Source organism: Phalaenopsis equestris, unplaced genomic scaffold (genome assembly GCF_001263595.1).
Source record: "Phalaenopsis equestris unplaced genomic scaffold, ASM126359v1 Scaffold000107, whole genome shotgun sequence".
Lineage (NCBI taxonomy): Eukaryota > Viridiplantae > Streptophyta > Magnoliopsida > Asparagales > Orchidaceae > Phalaenopsis > Phalaenopsis equestris.
Window position 1 is genome coordinate 3,120,487 of NW_018164549.1, and position 6,107 is coordinate 3,126,593.

Genomic DNA, 6,107 nt, shown 5'->3' on the forward strand with positions numbered 1-6,107 from the left:
GTTGTTCAAAGTGATGGTGATATAGATGGGGATGTTAATAGTAGAATTAAGTTGGTTGGTTGAAGTGGAGGAATGCTTCGGGTCTTTTGTGTGATAGAAAAGTACCGCTTAGACTGAAAAGAAAATTTTATAAGACGGTGGTGAGACCTGCAATGCTCTATGGCGCTGAATGTTAGCCTTTAAAAGAGAAGCATAATAATAAGTTAAGTGTTGCCGAGATGAGAATGATTAGGTGGATGAGTGGCTTTACACTTAGAGACAAAATGCGAAATGAATATATTCGCGATAGGGTTGGTGTAGCTCCTGTGACGGACAAAATTACAGAAAGTCGTCTTAGATGGTTTGGTCACATTTAACGTCCACCATCTGATGATCCGATTAGGAGAGTAGATGTTTTAGATTCGACTTGTGTTAAGAAAGGCAGAGGTAGACCTAGGAAGACTTGGGCTTACTGTATTAAAAATGTTCTTAATTTACTAGAACTAAATGAAAATATGACACTAAATAGAACGCAATGGAGAAAAAGGATTCATGTAGCCGACCCCATGTAGTGGGATTAAGGCTTTGTTGTTGTTGTTTGTTGTAAAGAACCAAAATATTTGGGTCAAATACTTTAAAATCTGATTATGAGATAATCTTAATTCTTTCTTCAAGAAACTTATGTTGAAGCAATGTGCTTAGGCACAAATCCAACAATGATAAGAATGCTTAGATGCAAGCTCAAAATGGACTCAAATCAAATACTTGAAGGCAAAATTGAAAACTTCATGAAATCATTTGAGGGATCAAACATCCTTCAAATTGTGTTAAAACGAGAGACCTCGAGAAGAAAAATCCAACAAATCTAAAGATAATCAATTTGAGTTCATAAAAGCAATAAGATGTTAAAAACCATTAAATGATCAATGGGGGTACAATTCAAATCGTTCAATGAAGCGACCAAGCTGTTAGTATAAATGGCAAGGATACTGCTCCAAAAATTTATAAATGACATCTAAGGAGCTAGCAAGATAAGGCCCACGAGTAGACGAGATACATCCACCCATGAAATCAAGGTGGGAGGGAAAGCCACGATGAGCTCTCGCTAAGGACCGAGATGGACACAAAGAGGTCCATCTGAAAGGAAGAGCTCGTTGGCTGGCAAAACAAATGCTCTCTTGAAGTCCTTAAGATGAAGGGCTAGACTTCTTAATGTGGCATCTGGGAAACTCCTGAGATGAAACTGGTTATACGGAGAGTAAAGTAAAAGAGTCTGTCACGTAAGTAGGTTCCGCCAAAGAGGAACATGGAGCACATAAAACACAGCATTTGAGGGATAGGGTTGGTGTAACTGTGCGGAGAGGGCAAAATTGCACTATAGGCGATGAGAAATATAGATTATATATGGAAGTTTAATCTTGATTATAGATTGAAATTCTTAGCAAAGGGATATATAATGTTGAAGGATCGTAGGATCAAGAAGGGCAAGATAAGAAAAAATTAGAGGCCACGAATTCCTTGTTTATATGGAAATACCTCTTCTATATTTAAAAAAAAAAAGGGAAGACAAAGCCCACAGATTGCTCCCTTGGCATTAATCAACAATTCCTAAATGATCAAACGGTGGATAGCTAAATGCAATTTTTGTGTTTGTTATGGTAATTAGTTATTCCTTCTTTTCTTTCTGTGTTGTTTTTTTATATAAATCCCATTGAAATAAAGAATACTCCAAGCTTTCTTAGTTACTTTCTTCTTTTTCTACATAAAATAAAGAGGAAGACATAGGTGTCCTTTCCTTCACCGAAAATGAGATCATGTCTGAACAGGTTATCACTCCTTGTGTTTATCCTTCCTTTCTAAAAGTGGAAGGAAGGTACTATAGGCATTCAAGGAGCCAAGATAATGTTGCAGTGGTCAGCAAGGATTTGAAACCATGAGGGGCATCTTGACTGTCCCCCACTCTAGGGCATTGAGCAAGATAAAAGTAGCAGAATAGCTTGTTAGGAGCATTTATTATGACAAGGATATTAAGAATGTGATGAATCAATATAAAAATGGACAAGTTAAGCCGTTAGAGTGGTAGAATGGGTGACGTGTCAAGAAATGCACATCTTCAACTTTGATTGGATGACTCAAAATACCTCAATAGACCTATGAAAACCTGATGGAGATCAACAAGTCCACCAAACCGCTAAAAAGTTTGAAAGGTGGGTGGAGATGATTACAATGAATGAAAGTTAGTTGCCAGCTGACCAAAAAGGCTGAGTAATTGATGGAATGCAAACCTGCGAAGGAAGCCAAGAAGCCAAAAATCTAAGATCATAATAATATGAGTTCTTGGCAAAGCCGCCTCAAAAGTCTAGGTAAAATGAAATAGCTAGGCGAAGGCGACTTGCTAATTTTAAGGAGCAGCATTAATTGCAGTCAATACACAAGTGTCTGGCAAAGACATTGGATATGAATCGCCCAAAAGCAGAACTTCTGGGTGAACCCTTTTTAAAAAAGGTGAAAGTCAGCCAATAAAGATCTCAATCATCGAGTTTTGTTAGATGAAAAACTAGTTAAGGAGGCTAGGTTTGTGAAATCCAACGCCCATTTTCATGGTCATTCGATCTCCTCTGCTACAATGAGAGTGGCCAAGGCAACCGCCTGATGTCCCTCAAGCACTAAAGTCCTCAATAACAGTCACCCAAAACCTGGCAAGGTGTAATGTTCAACATTGGTCGACCATAGCCAACAGCTGACAGGTGCATGCTCCCATAGATTGTCTTATGATGCATATGACTGACTAAAATTTGCAGCCACTAACAACTAATGCCAATTATACCAGTTCCTTGATTTCTCTCCTAAGAGGAGGAAAACCAAGTTGACCACATAAGATTACCAAACCACCTACATTCCTAATTATTTATCATCTGACTTGTATAAATAAACGATTTCCGATAATTTCTAGTCACTGATGTCTGATGTTTATCTTTTCAATCACCTAGTCTCTCTTACAATTAAAAGAACGAACGCTAAAGCTGAATTACCATTGTCTTTTGAAAAGTTACACTCCCGCAATAATCATTACATGTTTCACATTTTATGTCCTATGTTATATTACTGACACAAGAGCGTCTCATAAGTCATTGAAGATCCCGTGGCCCAATCAAAAAAAAATTACGACACCATAATGCAAGACGGGAGATTGTTCCGCTGTTTGGGATTCTTCTATAGTTCCGTGACATGCAGATCTCACGATAAAGGGAGTAAAAATCCCGAGAAATCCTTCTTTTATTTATTTCTTATTTGTAGCAAGTTACTTTTTTTTTTGGTTCTTTCATATTCCTCTATTTTCTAATCAGGTTATTTGCTTTTAGAGAACTATTTATATATTATTTTGTTGGTTTAGCAGGCCTTTGGCTTTGTTATGTTACTTGGAGATGTTTTCTCCTAGATTTATCTATCGGAGTATTGTAACCTTAGATTTCATTCAAGTGATTGTGTCTAGAACGTGATAAGATTTAGGCAGTGATTTCTCCCGGATGTTCAGAGGCCCCCTGCGGCATTGAACTTGATGTCTACTATCTTTAACAGCAGAAACCTGCTGTTTCAGCGGAATAACATGTTTTTTCCACGTCTGTACACACCGTAATTCAACCACCATTGATCCTTCCACTCACATAATAAATTCTACAACTTCCCTAAAGCCTTTTTGTGCTTTATCACACCTTCTCGGAGCCCTAGAACGATATCATCCGGAATCAGAGCCCGTCAAACCCTAAATTTTTAAGGGTATTCATTTTTATGTCAATCCAAAATTCAAAAAAAAAAAAAAAAATTCAACCATACCCAAATCATTTTCAACCATACCCAAATCCATTCCGACAACAAATCCTAGCCATAAAACTAAATTTTAAAATCCAAAATTTTCACATCTATCAAAATTTCACCCCGAAACCTACCACCAAAACTTAAGCTCCGACAAACCTTGATTTACAATCCTACATCCACCGGAAATCTGACGGGGAGGAAAGGGTGTCATGTTTCCATGAAATAACCCTCAACGGAATGTCCAAGAACTTACTATGAAGGAGATACAACAAGAAATTATCCAATTGCAGCAAATGCTTGCCGCCTTTGAGAGGAGACAATCAGGTGAAGTCACTCATATTAACAACAGTGACTCGCCATGTTGAGAGAAGTAAGAGAATCCCTTATACCAGATAATTACAATGAGGAAGAACTAATAACTCAACAATTTGACATAGAATAATAGAGAAAAATCCAAGATCTTGAAGTAAAGATGGATTTACCAAACTTTGACAGTTGCATGGATCCAGATAAGTTTATCCAGTGGTTTCAATCAATGAAGCGATCTTTGAAGTACAGGATTGCTCCCAAGAAAAGAGAGTTACATTAGCAGCCATCAAACTCAAGAAAAATACTTCTTTGTGATGGGTAAAACCTGAAACATATTTGATAGCAAGATAAAAGATTAAGATTACCAAAAGTTCAAATATGAAAAGAAAGATGCAACGCACCGCATTACTGACATGATATGTTCGTAAAACTCCACCTTCTGCATCAGAGACCGTCAGTACTCTTATATCCATCCCAGCCAGGAAGTACTTGAAGTATCATAGCTTTGGACACATTGGCCTGATTGTCTTTCACTAAGCAGGGTTTTGTGGAAGAGACAAAGGGTGAAGCCCCAGAGAAGGAGAATAGAGATGAGTGATAGCTATCAGTCGATGAGGGAGAGATACTAGTGATTCCTGTTGAATCAATAAGTCCAACAGAGTTATCATTGGTTGCCCTAGAGGGTAGTGAGTCTAAAGAGTCGATATCAAAAAGGGAGCAACACTTGTTGTCGGATATCTTGATTAACAGCTTGCATCCGAGGTGGCTAATACTGAAAGAAATTGAACATGTCATGAACCTCATTCCAAGATTTGGTTTGCCAAACCAACTTGCCTATGGGATGCGACCAGAAAAGTATGAGAAGTTGCATAAACATGTTACATATTTAATAGTTAGAAGCGTGATTCTTGATAATACTAGCCCAGATGTAGCTTTAGCACTGATTGTGCCAAAGAAGAATGATTATTTATTCTATCAAGACAAACTTTGGAAGGAACTGTGGTTTTTAGAGTTGCCTAGGGTAGACATGAGCATAGACACTGTAATAAGGCTCCCCCAGCCACAAAAATGCTATGACTTCATTATGGTGGTAGATTAATTTCAGAAGCTGCCAGAGAAGAAGAAGAGGGTTGTCTAATAGGAAGCAAAAATGTGATATTTTTCATAGTTAATTATATGTTTTATTGCATGATTATGATGATTTTATGCATTTAAAATGTATTTTTGTTGAGCTTTATAGGATACAGGTGTTAAGAGCACTTCGGGGAGCTAAAGAAGGAAAAGTGGCCAAGGGACTAACGAAACACCCGTGCCAAGGAGTGGCATAACCGTGTCGCCCTCTTTGTTGTGTAGAATGTTGAAGGGACTAGCCACAACACCCTCGCATCAAGAGGTGACGCGCCCACACAGTCATCCAGAGGAGGCAGCGCACATGTGTCGTATACAAGAACCCCGACATAACTGTCGGTCAACTTTTTTGATTAATTGATTTATTTGAAAATATGAAATATGAAAATAATTTTTTGAGATTTAATTTAAGTATAAAAGATATATAGTTTGGGTTTTAAAAGTAGTGTGTTTTAGTTTTTTAAAAATGAGACCAAGTGGACCAAGTGGATCTCATTAGTCTGATAGTTTGCATAATCGTGTCTGATACCGCGAATACTACACGTTCCTGAGAGATAAGTGTAGACATCAGCGATAGACCCAATCCTGCAAACTAAGAGATTTGTGACATCCGTTTGGTCTGCGAACCTTTTATATATGACCGACAAATTCCCCTATTTAATACAAAGATTAAATAGGATTTATTTTACCTGGGTTCCAAATTCCCTATAAAGGTAAGCCCCTATAGTTAATTACATCTCAAATGATTGGAGTCACTTGAGAAAACTCTCGATAATGATCAATGGTTCTAGTCTTCAAGAATTCAAGGTTCAGGTTTTCAAGGTAGGACGTAGAAGGGCAAATGGGAGTGGCTCAAACATGAACAGTTATTTCAG

At 37.7% G+C, this 6,107-nt stretch overlaps 1 protein-coding gene across 1 annotated transcript in view; it reads right to left on the minus strand.

Annotated features, from left to right (window-relative positions):
- LOC110020802 overlaps positions 1-6,107 on the minus strand; it is a 27,410-nt gene that overhangs the window by 1,094 nt on the left and 20,209 nt on the right. The window lies entirely within an intron of this gene.